This window comes from Hermetia illucens, chromosome 5 (genome assembly GCF_905115235.1).
Source record: "Hermetia illucens chromosome 5, iHerIll2.2.curated.20191125, whole genome shotgun sequence".
Lineage (NCBI taxonomy): Eukaryota > Metazoa > Arthropoda > Insecta > Diptera > Stratiomyidae > Hermetia > Hermetia illucens.
The window spans coordinates 74,700,242-74,722,837 of record NC_051853.1 but is presented as its reverse complement, the minus strand read 5'-3'; the positions used below and the strand labels follow the sequence as shown (position 1 = coordinate 74,722,837).

Below are 22,596 nucleotides of genomic sequence, written 5' to 3'. Positions count from 1 at the left end.
GACTTGTCGAGAAAAGAATGGGAACGCGGCTTAGAAATGCAAAGAAGAATCACAAAGGCATTGGTGGAAAGGGGCTGGAAAACTTACTGATAAAGTTATTAACGACCTCACTACATTTTTTGGGCTAGCTATTCGTCGACACGCAAATTCGATAGAAGGAATGAAGCAAGAAATTTGGGCAACTTTCTTCCATAAATGTTCCACAGGCGAAAATCCTCAGCATCAAAATTGCCCAGCAGGCGAGGACAGTTGGTGCAAATGGCGCAAAGCTAAAGGAGAACCGGATAGTTTCCATCACGAGAAGGCACCTTTGACTGAAGAAGTTCAAACAGTCATCAAACCAATGTACGGAGGTTTCTCACGAGATGATCTCTTGAACAGATGTTTAGGAGCAGAGACCTAGAATAACAATGAGTCGATAAATGCATTGATCTGGACTTTCGCTCCTAAACACCCTCATTCTGGGGCCAAGGATGTAGAAATAGCCACTTTTCTGGCTGTAATTATTTTCAATGAAGGACTCAATGGCATTCTCAAAATCCTAGTGACAATGGGATGTCAAGTTGGTCACATATATCAGGTTTATGCCGACTGCCTAAATGAAGCGCCAATTTGGCGGTCCGAACGACGATCGACTGACCTCTCTAAAAGAGCCAGAATTGAAACCAGAGAGCAACAATCGGCCTTACAAGACTTTTTTGAAGAAACGGAGGGTACTCTCTATGGACCAGGTATAGCAGATTAATGCTGAGTTAAAATTTTACTGTTGATAATGACATTTAAATTTTCAAATGCGTTTTTCTCGAAACTGCATCTTGAAAATAAGCTGCCACCGTAGCTCAAAATCTATCCAACCAAATTCTTTGAAATTTTCACGACTTCTTTAATACATATTTCTACGGTCCGCAAACTAGGATAATTGCAATCGGACAGGTCGTTTTTTTTATTCATAAAAAAAGCCGTAAAAAAACAACAAAAACCAAAAAATTAAGTTTAAAAGCCCACCAAAAATTTACCTTTTAATATTTTCTAATTATCCTAGTTTGCGAACCGTAGAATATTATCCACATTAAAATGCCGTTTAGTTTTTTTTCTTCAGATGAACACAGCGCCCTCCAGCGTGGCAGCAGAAAAACACCTTTTTTTGGAGATGGGTGCATAAATTGACACGTATTGCAAAAACTAGCTACGATATCAAGCTGAAAAATTTATCACGTATACTAGAGATATCAGTAAACACATGGTGAAAAAATCACGTTTCTATCTTTATCCAGTCCTCCAAAATAATTTTTAAAAAAAAGGCAAAAAAACGGCCTTCACACGGGATGACCCCCTTAAATTGATTATTCGACCCACTGTGCATGGTGATCATGAAAAGCAGAATAAAAGTTGCTCACTGCCCTGGGGGTTGGGTAAGGCTGACAACCTTAGGCAGAAAACTGTTTCCAAGTGATTAGATTTTTGTCTGCTGTTTTTACATAAGCTACCCCCTGTCTATCAATTTTAGCAAAACTATTGTTACGAAGCCATAAAAGGAGTCTGGGAGTGGATTGACTTTACAATGACGGATCCGGCAACGAAAAGGGACAAACGATTTGCATATTTTCTTATGGAGCGTGCACTCCCTGCATAGCTAGCCCTAATGTCCTAATGTGAGGATGATATCATAGCGTTACATGAAATGAAATACAACGGACTGCGGATTACAAAGTAGCAGCAGTACGTGGTCATTGTCGTTGGAAGTACCTGGTTTTGCACGAAAAGTGATCCACAAGCAAACTTGGGTCCTTCCAGACGGGACCACTTTCAATTCAATTGAGCACGTGTTAATCGAACGTCAATACCTCTGAGCTTCTATACTCGGATCACTCTTTCGTTGACATGATACTCCTGGCTCGAATAACGACAACACCTCCAATTATCTCTGACAAGCAGGTGACGGCCAGTGATGCCATCCATAACAAAGTTATGCGAAGAATCTTCGGAATTCTAGAGAAAGATGGATGATTCCGTAGCCTATACAACGATGGAATTCATAGACGATACCACAATCATTTAGCAGTAGGTAAAATGCAACTAAACAGGCTGCGATGAATGGTCACCTAATCCATATGGGGGAGGACGATCCACACCCTGTCTTGGATAGGCGATGGCATAACTGCCTTTATCCAGATCGAGCGGACGGCGTGAGATCTTCGGCTACACATCAATGAAGGCAACGTCAGCATCGAAAACCAATCAAACAACAACATCAAACCGCACTGGTCAAACGTGAAGAATAAAAATAGGAGACTACAACTTTGAGACCGCTGATTACTTCTCCTATCTAGGGTCGAAAATCACAACCGATAAAAGCTACGATGATGAAATCCGCGCACGGCTGTTGTCAGCCAACAGAGCCTATTTCAGCTTACAATAACTAATCCGCTCGAAACGTCTCACCATAGGGTCAAAGCTCTTATTGTACAAGACAATGATCTTGCCAGTCCTCATGTATTCTTCGGAAACTTGGGTTCTTAGCTAGAAAAATGTCGAACCCTTGGCCGCATTCGAGAGAAGAATCCTCCGAAGAATTTTTGGCCCCCTACATGAGGATGGACGATTCCGTAGCTTACATAACGATGAAATCTATGAGCGATACCATGACCGCCAAGTGGATAAAATCCGGCTCAATAGGTTACGGTGGGTGGGTCACTTAATCCGTATGGATGAGGATGATCCAGCCCGGAAAATCTTATATATATAGGGCAATATCTACGATAGAAAAAGAAGAAGAGGCAGACCCTGCCTGAGATGGAGCGGTGTAGGTCAGGACGCCAGACACCTTTTAGGGATATCGAATACGTGGACCTCGGCGCAAAACCGGGAACAGTATGGATCTGAGTACATAAGGCGGATTTCACTTGTATTATACATAAAGGATCGATTACCACTTGTAGCCACTTTCGGTCACGCTGCTCCCAGGGCAGAGGTGAGGCAGTGTGTGATGACTTGTCTCTGCTTGGGCGAAACCCTCAGTCCCTTTTTTGGATTTAATAAACAATGCCTAGACCGGACATTTGTTGTTGTCACAAAGGGAAATTGAGCCAGACATCTTGCCTAGCGATTGTGTTTGTCATCGTTAGGATGGATTAAGAGAAAACATTATTGGAATGAAGTAGCAGCATTTCAGTTGCCATTAAAACAACGTTTTTCAAAAATAAAGTTGCACTTCGCCATATTGCGCAAGCATTAAGAAAACATTTAATTTAAGCGAGCAATGTTTAGTGAACCATCTCTGAATATTTAACAATTTTTATACAGAACTGTCTGATAGTGACTAGAGTATGCTCATCGAGAAGTTTTATTTCAGGCATGGTTAAATCTACGCCATCGTGGTTGTCTTATTTTTTCTAGTAATGGAAATATACCCCATAGCAGCATCATCTGGCCCTAGAGCAATATGCCATTTCCCTCTAAATTATCTACAACTAATTACACACTACGTTGACTACATTCCCCATAAATGTCTAGCCAAATGCATCATACTATAATTGGGCAAATTATGAATTCTAAGAAAGCTTTCTTACTACTTAACTGGTCGTTCTGCCTCTGGACCATTTCAATTTTTCAATTTTTTGTTTCTGAAAACCCCGAAATTCCTGACTATCCACGGCAGACGATAATCATTAAATCAAATCAAAACACGTAACAACCGAAATAAAGTCGGATATGTAATTATCCTCCATAGTGGTTAAGACTTCATACAATGGCTCTATTGAGCGTGTGTACACGGAGTGATTTTCTGAACTCCTCCTCGGACCATTGTCGATCGGTTGCCGGCCGACGGGTCGTTTTTTCAGGCATCCTCTTCTCCTTTCTCGTGCAAGTTATTATGGCCAGAAATAACTGAGCCACACAGCACAGCATTAAAAAGAAATGGTAGACCTCTTTGGGTTGCTGTCGTCTTCAAGCAAGAGCAAAACGAAGAAATGCCTCATTTCAAAAGATGGGAATTGTGTATGAATCAAATGCGACTCCAACTTTGTTTAGTAAAGAAGAATTGAGTCCAGAAACGCATATCGCCTCGTAAAACGCTTCAGAATGCTCAGAACCCAACGTATTGGAGAAAAAAGCCAAGACATATCCACATTGACTGGAAAACCTATCCAACGTGAGCTGAACTCAGGCGAAACAGGTTTACTTCATCGTCAATATAATAATGTGTAGCATGGACCCGATAATGGGCACTAAAGAACAACAAATAAAAACTCTGCTGGAAACTTGCATTCAAAGATTTATCATCATACACGACCGACTGCGACGACGTTCGATATGAGCGTGTAGATTGGCGATAGGTTCATGAGGAACGGACGAAGGGTATGGAATCTCCAAGGAGTGAAGGTTGCCTCGCTGACTGCCTATAGTACCAGAAGAAGGAAATACAGAAAGCCATGCTACAATTGATAAACCACCATCGACAGAGATTCCGAAACGGGATGATGGACGGGTTGCTTCTTGGCTCGATACGAGCGTGTACATGTATCTGGAAGCAAGCACGAATATCTTTTTTTCAGGTAACTGCTAAACTAAGACAAGACAATCACCTGAGTGTTGCTTATAGCGCACCTTTCTTCGAAGAGAGATTATCACGTATGTGGAGTATGGAATGTCGTGCGATCATGAGTGGATATTTTATAGGGGTGTGTACTTTGTGTGGAGACTAGCCTGATAAGGTCGATTCCAATTCCTTCAAAGGACAAAGGTCTGCGCCTGCAGGTGAGCGTTTTAGGGATAAATGATAGATACAATAATTGAAAACTATTATATGGCTCTAAGATCAATAGTGTTGGTAAAGAAAAATAATGCAAATTGTAGGTATATGGATTTTGCCCGCGATTGGCCACCGCATTCCACATAGTTTCTTCAGAGATTTGAAGGGTTTGCCTTGTCCATCCATAACTTTGCATCACTACTGGACTCAATAATTGGATATAATTTTACAATTGTTCAATAAAACTCGTTAATAAGTTGAAATTATCGTGTTAATAAGGAATGTCCGTCTTAATTATAAAATGGCGCCCAACGTGGGGTCCTTCCATAAGTCTCAAAATACAGGCGTTTGCGGCTATATGAAGAAAGGTATTTCCTGTCCGAGCTTCTTGGAAGTGTTTTCTATACCTCAATCTAAAATGCCAATTCTTTTTTTGTTTTGGCAAACACAGTAAGATATTTCGTCTTCCTTCTCAGGTAGAAGAACGACACACCAAGGACTGTAGCTTTCCGTTCACAATGGGTTACCGTCATTTAAACTTTTCGCGATTTCCCTTTAATTCGGCTTTATTTGATCTGAAACATCTTAACGAGGGGCAATCAATTCTCAACAATTCTAAAAAAAACATTTGACATTCTTTTTTTAGTAGAATAAGCCGTAAAGTGTCAAGGCAAGAAGGGAACAGCATGGTTAGGTACGTACAGCAGGCCGCTCCGAGGAACCCAATTATCACTATGTATAGAGGGTCATTTTGTTATAAACTCCTAAGATCGTGGTTACTGTGGGAGGGGCAAGGAAAGCAGAATCCTACTGGCCCAAATTTTCAAGGCTAGCCCATCGCGTTTACGAAGAATAGCAGCTTTCTCACTCCACAACTAAAGATCTCTTCGAGGTCCCAACGGAATTGTTTATCTAGTGTCTGAAGCCTGGCTTAAGCTAAAAGTAGGCAATTGTCAAGGAAGTGCCTAAGAATTTTTTCCTCCCCACTACAACTTGACAATTTTAAATTAGGGGTATACTGAGCCTGTCGGCGTGCACCGCGTTTTTCACGTTTGGCTCAAAAGCTTTCGTGATCGAGTTTTTTTTGTAGGAGAATCAGATCTTTCATGTGATAAACCTTCGCTATCAGAAGTCAGCGCTAGGGAGGGACTTAGAGGGATTCCCAAGAGCAGATCCCACCTATGATGTGGCACCCAAACGAAGTTGACATTGAGCATGTCGTACAGGCTGTTCAGTGCGTCTCTACACGAACTTACCAGCTGAGAGGATATTGCCACTGAGTACAAGGCTTTGTTCGCGATGTGGTTATCTGTCGGAATGACAATGGGGGGCTCGGAACTTGTTTCAGACATCGATAGGTCTTTAATATAATCAAACATTTCATTTGAAATGGACTGACGTACCTTTCCTCCCAAAAATTCTTACATAGTACCTTGAGAATGCCCAAAGTTCTCGTAGTGCTTCGGCTAGAATGTTACTATAGCTCTAAGACTTCCCTATACACCGTATTTAATATGAAGGCTCAGGGGCTCCTCCATAGGATCTCTAGAACCACATTACCGAGCATGCGGTTTTTTGGATCCTCTTAAACTACTCCCATTGTACTTTCTACTCAGCACCACATTATGGAATCAAATCACGGAGCACGGTTAAGTAAGTTCAGACAACCATCCTCGTCCGGAGACCCAGTTTCCGCACGAAGGTTCTTTCACAGGTCTACAAGACTATTCTTAATCCAGGTTTACGTTTGGTCTCCACTCAATCTAAGGACTCGTAGACTTAATATTGGAGAGAAGTGACAGTCTTAATATCAGCATCACCGAGTCATCATCGTATGCCAATAATTTTACCGCCTTTTTGCCTACTATCCGTAGAATTTTAGCTATCACCATCATTCATAACGTCGGCGAGATAATGCCACCTTGGGACATCCTTCTACTTACTATTTTGGTCAAGTAGCTACCTCCCAGATTACCCTGATTCTCAGCGTATATTCCATTCATTTCGCAAAACATCCGTTCTATTCTGATCAGAGCATCCTTGATGCCTTCGGTACACATTACTGAATGCTATATTCAAGGCAAACTTCTCTCTGAACACAGCCCTTTGAGCTTGGCGTGGTGATATTTAGAGATGGACTCTTAATGTAGATGAACCCCAATTGTGGTCACTAATTCAATCTGTATTCGAAAATTTCCTTGCACCTTAGACATAACGCTAAAATCATCTGGGTATACACTTAGCAAAAGACGGCAGGAAAGACGAAGAAATTCGAAGGCAAATAAGTCCAGCAAATGAAGCTTTACTCAGTCTTCCCGATTCTGCAATCGAAAAAGTTAACTGGAAGAGCAAATTGCACACAGGACGAGAACTACTATCGACCCTGTGTTTTAAATAATAATAATCGTCGGCGCAACAATTCATATAGGATCAGGGCCTTGAAGTGTATTAGAGCACTTCATTCAAGACCGTAGCGGTATACTACAGTAACACTGTAGGAGGTAATATGGTCAGTACTGCACTCGCCCGAGATTATTACCCTGATTTGACGCAAGTACTCATTTCCCGCTGAGTCAACTGGTATCCGAAGTCAAATCACGATACAAATTGCGCTGCCACCAGTGAGATTTGAGCCGCGACCTTTCGTATGACAGCCTTGTGCTCTAACCAACCAGCTATCCCGTTTGGCTATAAAACATAGACTGTGATAAAAGCATCTAAAAATGCCGTTAACGCTTTTGAATACCGAATCCTGCGTCGCATACTTGGTCCAATATGGGAAGGATTGTAACAAATCTTTGATGATTCGGGCTGTGTCTATGGATGCTAGTGAAACTTGGCAAGTTTGAGTGATCAACCTGTCGTTGACGTACCTCTAAATGATTTTCAAACAAGAAGGAAGGAAATTGACCTTTGACTTTCGGGAAGACTATCACCGTCACTTTTGTGAAAAAGGATACTTATAGTCTTTCCCCACACACACTATGAAAAGTCCAACTTTCGAAGCTTTCGCTAAAAATTATGCAGGGAAGAAGGGATTATCCTTTTTTTAGCAACGGACAATATCGAGACAGGACCAACATTGGTACCAACCAGGCAGTCGATTAAGGAAGAAGTAATGGGAGGTGCAGATTGCAGAAGATGGGGCACCCAATCTTCCAAAGAAAAAAGAAGAGGATGGAAGCTATTGAGTGGAGGAGAGTAATTACAGAGTAGGTCCATGGTAATTGACGCGAGTCAGTAGTGAAGCCGCCAAACGTGGTGAGTTTGGAGGAGCTTTGGCGAGGGTGTGGGTCACCTGCAACCACAAAAGTTAGATGTTTTCGAATGCCAATGCACATATTTTACTTTATTTCTAGTTTCGGATGGAGCCTTTTATGGATAACAGTAGTAAATCAGAATGGGTAAAAAGAAAGGGGAACAATAAAGGGCATAACAAGAAAGAGAGAGTTTTAATAACATGCTATAGAAGGAGGGGGTTGGTCGCAACCAGTTTTTTTTCATTGCGATAGACAAGTCGGCTTCGAGGAGCTCAGTATAAAATAGCTAACTGCAAATGACATGGTGCTAGAAAATGAGGGTAGGTCGGGAGTGCTATCCTTCTTCAACTTCACACAAAAGAGGGGCACCGCTCCTGATATAGTCGAGAATGCCATCGGAAGGGGTAGAACAAACGACTTTGATAGTGATACAACTGGCATTCGCGGACCAGTGAATTGACTAGAAGAGGTGCTCGAAACGATGGCACGGTATCTTGCGGTGCTGCATAGCCATCGTCAATGTGACGTTGCAGGGAAAGCACATTGGAACCGGTTCAACGTCAACAGAATGGTCTTTATTCCATTAATAAAGCGCAGATGTTGAAATAAGCTTGGTTTGCAGAGACAGTTAGATTGACATCAGCTTTTGGGATTGTTGTAATACATTTAACATGAGAAAAACTGCTTTACAATAATGAGGGGACGAACATAACCAAAAATCTTCATTAATGTCTTTATTAACTCTGGTCGATTAAAATAGTATTTGCCAATATGCTTTTCAAAAAATGAAAGGTATTTTTCTCTGATTGCAAAGTGGGCATTGCGTTTCTTTGGTGTTGAAAATATTGAGCGACCACCAGCTGGGATCTACTTCCTTAAAAACGAAATCTCCATCTACACAAGTAGTCTAAACCCACATTGGGCGCTCTTTTCCAAATGATGATATATAGCCCTACTTTACTGTATGACCAGTCAACGTTATCACCGCCAATATTTTAAAATAAGAGTTGAGGTATTTAAAAGATACCATACATCGATTCCGGTATCGATCCATTGGACAAAATCCACTCCTACCTTTCCCACATTGAAGTTATGTATCCTTTCCAACACAATTTGCAGTTCGTACACAACATCAACAGTTGCCTGACTTGCGTTCTTCTAGTTCTATGACAGAAAAAACAAGTTTGGCTCACTTGTACTTGTTTTGTTGTGGACTCTTGTTACCTTGCCTTATCGAGAAGACGAAATACATTCAGGAACGATATAAAAAAGACGCGAGGCAAAAAATAAATGAAACGAAACGAAAAAATCCCAAGTATGAATGCTGTCCGAGAGAAAATATGCAGTCAAGTCATCGCCGTAACCAGCGCTCATAAGAAATAGTTAAAAGATCCAACCATCAACATGTCTTCATTCTCATAGTCAACCGCGACTTCACGGCTACAGAATACGAGTCAGACTCTATGAATTCGGCCTGGAAGCAGGCGCGAATCAACAGGAGTCGAGACGTGGGAATGGGAGAAACGGATTAGCACAGCTCATAATGATTTGACGAGTATTAGCGAAAAGGGGGTGTTGCTGTTGAGTTGCCCAGAAAAAATCGAGAGCTATGGCCCCGCAATTATCAATTTTCCACCGCAACGCTTGTAATTATGTAATAATACGTTTTATCTGAGATATGAGACTTGTTGTAATTGAAGCTGTGGGAGTGGTTTTAAAAAATTTTCAACAGAAAAAATATCAGGGAAACTTCATCCCCTCAAGTTTCGAGCCTTTTCAGAAAAATTCAAGTCAAGAAAACACTTTTTCCTCCACCTTGAAATCTAGAATCTAGAATTGCCCCAAGAAACCAAAGTGACTTCATTTTCCAGTACTCCATTCTACACACATCACATGTTTTACGATGGTGCGCTGTGCGGTATCACTTTGTATGGGCAACGTTCTTTTATGGAAGTTCTTGGAAGCTACGCTGATACCGCCCCGCTGTTGATGGTGCCGCAGCAATCCCACAAATCCACTTACTACGATCAGGCCCCGCGCTCGTTATATGTTGCTCACTGTCAAGGTCATTGGAGGTTCATTTCTTGGCATTTACCACCATATCCGTGGCCAGCCTGTCATCCACATGCACGACTAGGTATCGCCGAGATGTGTACTAGTGTAACTGGAACCTCTTTTCTTGCCTCCAGCAACTCTTGTCGCTGTGTATCTTGGATCTTGTTATATCTCGGTATCTTTGCCTCACTATCCGCACGACTACGTGGGGCTGACTAGCGATCGGAGGAATAAGCACTGCCACTGCGATCTTTTTTTTTATGGTTGGACACAACTCCACATATTTTTGGATCGTCTTTGATCACCGTCTTTTGAGCCAGTCTACGTTTACGACGATCACACATTCGGCCTATACAAGCTGAAGGCGCTCGTATATTTATTTGTATTTCTCATTTTTTTGCTTGGTATTTTCTTTCAACTTCTTGGGCTTTTTCGTATCTTAGCTTTGGCTTTCCTGATATTCTTTTTATTTCTTGATTGTCCGCGCAGAAGAGAAATATCCATCCAAAGTCTGCTGATCCGGGTTTTTAATGATATTTAACTGTTCACAAAATTGAAAGTTTTTTTCTGAAAAAGGTGATATTTGATTGTGGCCATAGTGGCCTCTACAGTCACAACAATGTGCACATAAGAGAGGAGAAACAAAACGACATACGGTAGCAATTTGGTCGGCTTTTACATCCTGGTCAGGATTTACGTTATCTTCGCCGTCCCAGTGGTTGTTTTGTTGGTTAATTCATTGAATAAATATGTACAAGATCAGGTTTAATATGCTCTTCGTCTTTTTGGGACCTCCACGTCTTCTTTCTTTTCTACTCTTCTGCAGAAGTTGCTGATTGAAATTCTTTGGTGATGATGGAATTTAATAGAGAAAAAATAGAAATAGCGCATCGACATGAGACTTTTATTATGTAAATTATATTTTTTCGCAAGTAGTACATTCACATGGTCGCGAACGATATTTCCAGAGCCCCATCAATTTGTTTCGGCTTTCGTTTATTTTTGTTGATTTACTACGAGCTCAGTGATGTCTTCTTTTGTGCAAAGATTGGGCCATAAATTACTAGGATGGTTAGAAATAAACTTAGGATGAGTCATGGACACAGTAGATCCCAGATGGTAATTTAAAGAAGCAAGAAGGTCCTTGCGATTGGCACGTGCGATTGGCAGCAATGAATATGATGATCGATTATGCTTTTAAGAATGCTCCGAAAGAACCACCATCAACAGCTGCAAAATGTGGGTTCTGTCCTGCATTTCTAAGCAAATAGTTTCCTATCCGGTGATTAGACTACTGGAGCCTGCTCTAAACATAGCACAAGGTCCCAAATTTGTAACTGAGTCAAGTCATTATCTCTTAAGGGAGTTGAATTCCAAAACAAAAAGACAACGAGCAGAAAAGAATAACAACTTAGACAAATTTACCTCTTTCCAAGCGCCTTGAATCAACAACTGAGTGGCATTCAGCTTGTACTCGGCAGCTTCAATGGAGAAGGATGAAAAATTCAAATCATCCTTCCTCACGCGGTACCATGGCAACATAACAAATCAAAATTGCCTCTTTCGAGCTACCCTAATCCCAAGAAGAGAAAATACAGGAGGAGCAAATCAGGTGGCTAGGGGGACCGAATGTTATTGCCTACCCGTGGGGTAGCGACTAACTAGCTAACTATCCCGTGACCCATGTGGTTATTGTATTGGTGTGTCAGTGTGTCGTTGGGCTTTAGATGGTTTTCTTGTGTGTGTTTTCCGATTGCATGTGGCAAGCCATAAACAGCTGTGCAATGCTACATGGTCATAACCACACGAACGCACTCTTTCACATGCACAGTTCTAAAACCAGACCTAATGCGCAAAATTTTTCTCACAATTACCGTCGATGGTAAAACATGCGCAATGATTTTTTCCATCATACATCATCTCGTATGATGTATGCCCGTATGCCGACATGACGCAGACAAGAATTGATGAGATACATGTACATGTATGTCACTTATCTATTTACAATTATGCCAGAAAGCAAGGAAACTTAGACATAAAATTTAAGGACCTACACTAAAATTAAAAGCCGTTGGCCCACTTTATTGTTCATCTGTTAAGGATTATGGAGACGAGGAGGACAGGGTAAGAGGCTATACGTACACTCTTCCAGTGTCAAAGATTGTAACATTCCAATACATAGAACAGACACCAGAAGTAAAATCCGATGGAAAGCTGTAAAACATTTTCGTAATATTCGCACTTCAAGATGCGACATTTTGTTCGATTAGGCAAAAAAGCAAGCTGAAAACTAGGCCCTTCAAGTAATAAAAGTTCTTCTTTAAAGGATTAGGGGAGTCGTGAGCCCGACTTAACTTGATGATGGACCAGACTAATAGGAAGGCACTTTTTCCATTTTTGGTCTGCAGACCTCTTCTTTCAAGCTAATCAACTCCATTTTTTAATAAAGGACACCTGACGTTTTCGGCCCCGTTTGAGATATCTCATCGGACGTTGTCTCGCTTCTGCTCTGGAAGCAGCCCACACGATGAAGAATTCATAAATCTAATATTGAATAAACAAGCAATTTGTAAAAAAATGCTGCTGCTATTGAGATGCGACCTATGAAGTCTATAGGAAAGAGAATTAGGGGTGACATTCATTGTTAGATAAGTCTTTATTAAAGACATCAAACCCATCAACGAAAGACTGCATGCGATTTGAATACGGATGAAGATTTTTCAAATTATGACTAATCAACTTCAACCCTTTTGAAGGAAAGGGTCAGGTAACTGGAGATGACTTCTATAATCTAGGCATCTTCAGATAGTCGAACTTACAAGCAACATCAGATCAAAAAAGATGTGTACATATCCTGAAGCAATCTTCAACTTAAATGTTGTCCACCTATCGGCGTTAGATATTTACAATTTACGAATACAATACCGGCCCAAATGAGTCTCTTATAATATATAGACTCCAGCGTGGACCAATTAATGCCCACACCCAATGACCTGGAAAATAAACTCTCCAATGGCATATAGATAAGGATAAGTGACAATATGAAAACCATCATGGAGACATCATTACAAGCGGCCCTCGGACAAGAAGAAGTAGGCAGGGGGTAGGCAGAGCTATGCAACGTCCCACGAGAATTAAGACAAATGGATATGCCGACCACCGAAGAATGCCTATAGGATACCGACGAAAAAAGGCAAACAAACACACTATTTTGCAACTGATAAAACAATAAAAGTTTGTAATGCAATGAAAAGGACAACGATTGGGATCTAACAGAAAATATATATGTGCGGCATCAGCGAAAACGAAAAAGGGCACGGAAAATAAGCGGCGTCCTTAGTCGATTTCTTCAACCGCTATGATACAATACCAACAGGTAAGTTGGCGATCCCTCAAAACGGTAGCCACTAATACTGGAGTCGATCCATGCGCCCTACAGAAGATCGATGCAGCGATAAAAGGCCGGAAGCCAAAGCGCCAGAACCGATGATATATCTGTGCTATTGAAAGGCAACAACAAGAGCTTAAAAAAGTCCATTTACATATTTATCGAGATACGGAAGAAAGAAGAAATTCTGATGATCTCGAGCAACTTGTCCAAACATGGAATGATCGCCTCATGCAACACGGTCTCAGATCGAATCTGAATAAAACTGAATTTTTGACGACCGACCCCCATGAAACAGGCACAATCACTGTCACCGGCAGTGACCTGCCCAGAACTCAGCGATTTAAATACCTCGGGTCAACACTATCAGCCAATGGAGAACTGTGTTATGAAATTGGTTCATGCATTAACACAACCTGGATTAAGTGGCGTTCCACAACTGGTGTTTTTTGTGATCGACGTATCAACGAACGTCTCAAATCTAAAATTTACCGCAATGAAGTCCGTCCTATCGCTCTCTATGGTTCTGAGTTTTGGTCGACTATAAAAGACAATGAACGGCGTCTTGCAGTAATGGAGATGAAGATGTTGCGTTGGACTAGTGGCGTGACACGTTTTGATCACATTCGAAATAAGGATATCCACGATCGATATGAGGTTACACCGACCGTGAAAAAATTGCGAGAGAGGCGTCTTCGGTGGTATGGTCACGTAATTCGCGCTAACGACGCCAAGATTGGTCTGAACATCGAAGTCGCTGGTAAACGACCAAAAGGGCGACCGGTGGCTTGATACGCTGGATGGGGATTTAAAAGCTGCGAGATTGATCTGGAATCAGGCATTTGATAGAACCAAATGGCGAAACCGATCTCGACGAGCCGACCCTGCTTGTGATCGGAACAAAGGCTGAAGAAAAAGAAGGAAAAAAGAAGAAGTCTCGTTAGAATGGCGTAAAATCCTTACGGAGTGAGTTATGGGGAATTATCAGACGGCTTTAGAGATGAACGATCAACAATAAACTAGCTCTTCACAGTGAAATAAGTGCTAAAAGTTTAAAGTAGATGATTACCAAATTCGTCCACATCAAACTAGCAATAAAATCATGGGGCAAAATATCATATTTGGTGAATATTAGTGAAGAACACAGCTTGCAAATAAATCAGATTATTTGGTCCTGCCTGTCATAAAGTCAAAGACGCATCTATAATATAAAACAATTGTCAGGCCTTTTATGTTATGTCCCGGGTGCGAAACTTGGACTTTGACTCAGGATACAGAAAAGTTTCTTAACGCCTTCGAAAAGTGTTAAATCCGTAGAGCTGTTCGAAAGGATGACCGAAGGGGAATCAGCTGAGAGCTGTACGGTATATAAATTGTGAAAGCTCAATATGAGCTAGCTACCGTCAACGAATGGGCTAATCGATAATACCCAAATGAATATTCAAATAAAAAGTTCATAGCTGCAGACCTGTTCGGAACTCAAGAAAAAACTCAATCGGTGACAAATTCCCGCACAATTCAGGAAAAAAAATTCCCACATAATTTACACTAATCGGTATATTATCATTGATCTGATGACACAGCCTGAGTTTTCAAAAGTCTAGATGTTGCCGGCCAGTTGCTGTTGCGCATCTACTTAAAAATAGTTGAAATGCTGAAACTGGATATCCAGTTGTTTCAATTATAGCAACAGCATGACAATAATGACAGCGAATAAAGACTGTTACTTCTTCTTTCATGATACTACTGATGAACACCAACGATGAGTTGCGAGAATAAGACACAGTATTCCTTACCGAGGGATCAAAGGCGGTCCGCGAAGTAGGAGCAGGAGTATGCTCCTAGGGTATACCAAGCGGAAATACTGGCGATAGTGATGTCTGTCTATGTCTGACGGATAATACGCGTAAGAAAGTCATTCCGACCGCCAGGCCGCCATCGATGTCCTGAACTCAGTAACGACATCCTCCAAGCTGATGAAACAGTGAGAAACGCGCTGACCAATCTGGGCGACAAGCTCACCGTCCTATAAATTCCCGGCCATACGAATAGGAAAGAGCAAACCAACGGGCAGGCCAGACCGGACCCCGCACTTAATACAACTTCGGTAGCCGTAGACTGTGTTGCACTAATGACTGCGAGGAATAGAATCTACTCTCATCGTTTGCGCTAAGCCAACAAAAATCCTACCCTTTTACAATGTACCTGAATCATGAGAGCTTTTGTGCCCGACTCGTGCAAGCGTGTCAGAATTACGGCGGTTCCCACGGGTCTATACTGGGCAGTGCCGCCAGACTGGGAATACCCTGCAGATCACATTATACAAGTTGAAGAAGAGGATAGAAGATTCTGCTCAATGAGATAAAGACGATATGAGTCAAAACTGGGGCGGAATTATTCAAAGTGGCTAACCCAGTGTAAGATGTATAATAACATCGTGATTAAAAATCAAGAATTGTTCATTCATAATACTGACCATTGTTGCCCAATTTTACCTAAATATTGCATGATACTCTAATAATATTTTTTTTTTGTTTACAAATTGGTTGGGTCGAAGGGCTTTGACTTTTAGACGACTTCGATGGGCTCTTTCCGAGTTTGCTTTACTTCTGGCACGATATTCGATTTAGTGGCGACTATTTCCAGGTTATATGCAACGATTTTTCTACAGCTTCTCTTAATTATGCGCTTTATAACACCCAATAGTCAAAAATCATGTTTCTGTAGATGTTAATGAGACAGTCTCTTGAAAGCAACCGAGATTTTTTGAATTAGTTGTGATCTGATAGTTCTAATGCGTAAAATGTCGCCCACGCGTGTATTCACCGATTCTTTTTTTTGTAATACTAACAATATTGAGAATTTTCCAAGCAACCCATGATTTTTGAGCTTGCTAGACGTGCTCCTCATTAGTTAACAAATGACTCCTCAATTTTCACTCCGGAAAAATTTCAAGCAGATTATGAATAGTGGACGAATAAACAAGTATGATCTCAGCAAACTGAGATTTTGTTAATAATCATGATAACCAAGCAACCATCAGAGCCAAATAAATTCATCACATTGAGGAAAGCAATCGCATCGATCAGTAAGGACATCGTTTTTCTTAGCAGATACAAATCTTCCACGATCACTCCCAGGAGACTTCCAATCGCATCAAGTTCACAACGTCGTTCAGTTACATTAAAATAAGTAAACTACTTCGTTCGCTAGTTATCCTGCAGCATCACAGGCCTTACATCAAAACTGGACAGGGAAACGCTGCAGGCATATCACCTACATCTAAAATTGGGCCGTTTATACCCCGATGTAATTCCGTTGTTTGTCACCAAAGTGAAAATAGCAGAAATATGTGAAAATGAAAGGAAGGCGAGAGCGCCGGGACACCACCAATCCTCACAGGTCTTCACAAAGCCACAGTTGAAACTTCTAAACAATGGAGAGGATTTTGCCGTCCAAAGTAGAGCACATATTTCACAGAATATACTGTACAGAAGACTCAGGGCTAATCTTCTATCACAACTCGCAAAACAGGTGGACAGAATTGTTAGGGAATGCCAACCACTTTTGGGAATCAACAGATTGAATGTCTCAACAGACTGAATGTCTCAAACCCAGTACTTCTGAGGACCAAAGGACTCCCCAACATCCATAAACCAGTCAAGAAGATAACCGAAATCGTTTCAGTGGAAATGTCTGCCACGCATCAGATTACCAAATGGTTAGAGAAGCAATTCCAGAATGTGAAAAAAACTGTTTAAAACCAGATTGGTCTAGAATTCAAGTGAGTTCACCAAGGCTTTTCAATTGATTGAGGAAATCAAAGAAGACGACGTCTTAGTGCCTTTCGACATCAAAGTTCTTTTTCCGAGTATCGCGGTCAAAAAAGCGACCACTCTAGTAGAAAATTGGCTCCATGAACAAGAAGAAGACCCACAATGAAAAGGTAAAGTAAAAAATATATGAAGCTAGTCAAAATGTGTATGGATGAAAACTACTTTACCTTTAGGAGTGAGTATTATAAACAGTTAAAAGGTACCCTGATGGTGAACCCTCTCTTCCTCCTTCATCAGCGAAAACTTCATGGCCAATTTAAAAATGAAGTTAGCTTCAGCCGATCTGATGCCGTGGTAATGGAAAAGGTATGTAGACGATATCTATGCTACCATCAAGAAAAACGATGTCGACAAAACACTCGACTTCCTTCCTCAAAAGACTAAATCCCAGTATTGGGTTCATCCTAGAGATGGAAAATAAAGGTCAATTATCTTTTTTTGGACCTGCTGTTGAGGAGGTAGCAAATGAAATTAGACCAGAAAATCTACAGGAAACCGACGGACTCCAAACGAGTTATCCCCAGCACTTCGAACCACGCTCATTAGCACAAAGTTTCCACTTTCAATCACATGATCCACCGGATGTGTGGTGAAAGAGATGAAGTACGTTTTTGAGGTCGTCAGACTGAATTAATACAATGACTAGACCATCAACATCTTGATCCGCAAACGAAAAAGTACATTTCAACAGCAAGTAGTCACCAAGCCGATTGCGGATCAACAACCCAGATGGCGAATAGCATTGGAATTCAACGAAATTTCCCTTTCGTTGAAACAAAAACTGGAGAAACATGGTTTTTCAGCAGCAGGAACAACCATTTTGAAATGCATTTTTTATTCGGTAGTAACATTTATTAAGCTTGCAAATTCCGATATTTCGGGAACCACTTATTCGCTTCATCAGTGCTAACAAATCTGCTCTGCAAGCTTAATAAATAATATTAGCGAATAGAAAGGTAAGTGTTAATTATTTCAAATAATTTAAGCGCTAGAAACACCCCGAGATTACACTTAGAGGAACCACTTCAAAGCAAGGATCGACCAAGAAGGCAATAGATCAAACCAAGTCCTGAATATACAAAATTTACTAAGCAGATTACAACAAGTATACATCGGAGAAACCGAAAGGAACGTGGGAACACGTCTTGGAGAGCACCTAAAGGAAGCAGCTTTGACAGAAGAGAAAAAGATGTAAGCATATCGTCCTAAATAACTATATAGTTTCCAAGAAGAAAATAAGGTTGGAGAAGCACCTAAGAAATTCAGGGAAGTTAGACGTGGCCGAAAGTTTGGAATTTATAGAACGCCGAAAGATAAACTTCTCTGGGATAAAGCAAGGGTTACTCCTGGCTCAGCGGACTCAGCGACACAATTATAACATCCGCTGTGGCCGAAATATGCATATTTGAAAGGAATAAAAATATTTAGTAAAGGAAATGGTTTAGATTTTGTTTTCGTAACTCATTTTGCCAAATATAAACTTATCCGGATCCTTATCTACAATCTGATCCTGTACAAACCAGGTAACTTTCCAGACCCTGTGAGTTTCTAATATGCATCCGACAACACTGGTGTGTCTCTAAGCATACCATGATGAGTAAGCAACTTTCATACATTTAGCTGTTCCTTAAGGGAGTCATCCCGTGTGAAGGTCGTTTTTTTTCGCTTTTTTAGAATTTTTTTATGAAGAACTGGATGAGATACAAATATGAATTTTTCACCGTAGATTTATTAATATCTTGAGCGTGCATAGTAATTTTTCCAGCCCCATCACATAGTTCGTTATTGAAATACAGACCAATTTATAAAACCAATCTCCAAATAAAAGGTGTTTTTTTGCAGTCACGCTAGAGGGCGCAATGATAAGCTTAAAGAAAAAAAGGAAATGGCATCTTAACGTCAAGACGTAACTACAGTCCACAAACTAGGATTATTAAAAAATATTAAAAGCTAAATTTTTACTACATTTGTTAAACTTTTTTTCTGAATTTTGGTGTTTTTTTAAGGCTTCTTTAATGAATAAAAAAAATACTGAAAGAATCGCAATTATCCTAGTTTGCGGGCCGTAGAAATATGTTCTGAATAAGCCGTGAAAATTTCAAAGAATTTCGTTTGATAGATTTTGGGCTATAGTGGCAGCCGATTTTCAACATGCGGTTTTGAGAAAAACGCATTTAAAAAGTAAAATGCGATTTTCAGCCATAAAACCTCAACTGATCATTAATCTACTATACCTAATCCATAAACCTTAGGTTTCTTCAAGAAACACATGTGCAGCCTTGGCTTTAGTTCTGTCCTTTTAGCGAAGTCATTCGAACGTCATTCCGACTGATAAATACGAGCTTTATCACGGCGATTGACATAAATCAGGCATGTGACTTATTACGTCTTTAACACTATAGTTTCCGAATAACTTCGAGTATTAAAAAATCACTTTACCCATATATTCGACACTATATCTAGATATAACTGATGCCAAAAAGAAAATTCGATTCCGCAGACCCCACGGGATGACCTCCTTAAAGTTTTCCTTTCTTAATTGGAATTTTCTGTTTTATCCAACTAACTTTCTTGAAACACTCATTATTCCTTCTCGTTTCTAATACGTCATATTCAGTTCCGACTCCTTTTGATATTCCGGCTCAATTTTACATTTTTTCTAAGGTTTCGAACAACTGCGGTAATCTAAAGTTATTCATAGGTTTCAAGGTTTTTGAATAAAATCATGTCGCTATTAAAGCGGAATCGATCAACAGTTGATGAATTTTTTGTAGTTTAGGCGAATTTTATAATATTAAATATTCCACAACAACCGTTTGCTGCTAACAACAAATTTCTTTAACGGTTAACCAACGAACAGACGAACTAGGATTAGTCCTCAATATCTGCACTCCATCCACAAGTAGGAAAAATGCTTCTTAACCAGGCTGGGTATGGCTCAAACAAGATACTCTAATTGAACCAATATTTGCCGTGTTAAGGGAGCTATTTGCTTTTTTCTCCAATGCAGGATCTTCTATTCCAAATGGTTCCTGAAATACGGTATGTCTGGAAATTAAAGAGTACCTGGAAATTCAGATGTCCACAGCAAATCCACCCTACATTAACTATAAGAAAGTAATTATTTAAGAATGCATTGATTGTGGTGACATTGAAGATTGTTGTTTCTTAGACGATAGAACAATTTAAACCTTAGTCCGCAGTTGAAAGAAAATTGTCTACGATATCAAAGCTCTTGTACGTATGAATAGGGGGAGGGAAACTAATTTGATCTATTTGAAGGAAAGTAAGGCACTAATATATAGATACAGGCCCCCGATAGATGTAAAGATGGGACGAGCTCCTTAGATTTCCTATTATCAATGAGGGTGCTTCTCATACTAGACCTTAATCCACATTCCTAAATTTTCACTATTATTCCTCGAGATACTAAAGAATCACATTAGCTGCCATCGAGAGCTGAAAACAGATCTTCAAAGTTTACAATTGGAGTGCATGTTTACTTACCATATACTGTCCGCTGGTGCAAATTAAATGAATCCACAAAGTTTCCCAATATAAATCCAAGATCTTTTCGCACTGTTACCGTTTGACGTCACAGAAACTTGTTTGGATTGAATAAACTCTTCTAATGTAACGAAAATTGGTGTTTCCAATAAATTGATTCACTAAAGGTTTCACTGAACAAGACTCCAATTAATCACTAAAAAGCTCCAATATCGCTCTGGACTCCATGAATACTGTCTCCAACTTCCTGAGCCTGTTTGAATTCATGAGGGCACTATCCTTTTGCTAGCGATCAGCCACAATCTAGTCACAGATGTTTATGGCCTCCAAGTGACGCAATCAGCACTAATCACCGATTAAAGACCGCCGCACGACAAAGAACTATCCACACTATCAGCGCGAGAGCGCAATGAACAAAGTCGATCGCGATCACGTAATGCTGCCCGGCGGCAGTCCACGGATTCACAAGATCGCGCCAACCACTAGGCCTAGGCCTACTCCTCCCCGTGGCAAGGAGTCCGCGAAACCATATTGAGAACTTTCCCTAAGAGACTCCCCCGCCGCCAACTGACTCAACTCCGATCGCCTGCAATCTAACTTTCCACGATCTTGCACTCTTACTATTCTTGCATTTTCCTTTTCATCCGCGGCACGGATTTCCCTTGGCGTGATCACGAGTTTTCCCTGCGTATGACGACTGCGGTTGCGTTGGCTGCTAGTACGCACAGGGGCTAGTGATCGCGGCAGGATCTGCACTCTACCACGGCGGACGAGTGAAAAGGTCAAAGTCAAGGTCTTGCGAAAACGTACTGGCCGCGATCGCGAGTTCAACACGGCAACGATAGCACTCAAGGAAAGCCACAAGAGTACGAGGCAAAGAAATCGGCGCTGGTGCGCAAGAAGATAAACGGCGAGCACACGTGTGCAGGGAAACACGACAGAAATCGTAAAACCTCCTCCACTCAGTGATCGCTAACTGATCACTGACTTACCGGTCGAGCTTTTGAGAAAATCGTCATCGTTTGCCTGAGTGTTGCCGTTTGAGCACGAGATCTATTGGATTTATTAATATTGAAAAATTGGCTATTTTTATACAATTCTCAGATAAAAATAAAAGATATTGTGTTGCGTGGGATGGCAGACAGGCAGAAATCGAGGAGTAAACATATTGAACACATTTAGCAAATCGTTCGGGTTGTATACACAAAGGTTGTATATACAAAGGGATAAGTCCGTGCCCCTTCTGCAAAAGTTGAACACAGAATCACCAAATCTACGATTGCATTCCCTGTAACACAAATTCACCCGTCCAAAATGCCAAGAGCATTAAACAAGTCGGGAAATCGGAAGCTTGACGCTTCAGGTATAAAAGGTTTTGTGTTTCCCTATGTGAGGAGCATAACGCAGTTCTTCATTGGCTGATAGCATTGACCCGAGATATTGAAATCGCAGTTCTGGGCAGGTTACTGCCATTACCAGAACTCAGCGATTTAAATATCTCGAATCGATGCTATCAGCCAATGAAGAACTGCGTAATAAAATTGTTTCACGCATTAATGCAACCTGGATGAAGTGGCATTCCCCAACTGGTGTTCTTTGTGATCGACGTATCAGCGCACGTCCCGAATCTAAAATTTACTGCAATGTCGTCCGTTTGCCGCTCTCTATAGTTCTGAGTGTTGACCGACTACAAAAGACAATGAACGGCGTTTTGCGGTAATCGGGACGAAGATGTTGCACTGCACTGGTGGCGTGACACGTTTCGATCACGTCTGAAATGAGCATATCCGCGGTCGA

General features: G+C 40.9%; 1 protein-coding gene across 1 annotated transcript in view; it reads right to left on the bottom strand.

Annotated features, from left to right (window-relative positions):
- Nucleotides 1-21,770, bottom strand: part of LOC119656731 (ataxin-1) — a 217,510-nt gene extending 195,740 nt beyond the window's left edge. The window contains exon 1 of the mRNA XM_038063268.1: nucleotides 20,800-21,770. The gene's annotated coding sequence lies outside the window, so the exon portion shown is untranslated. The remainder of the gene's footprint in view (nucleotides 1-20,799) is intronic.
- Nucleotides 21,771-22,596: the final 826 nt, after the last annotated feature.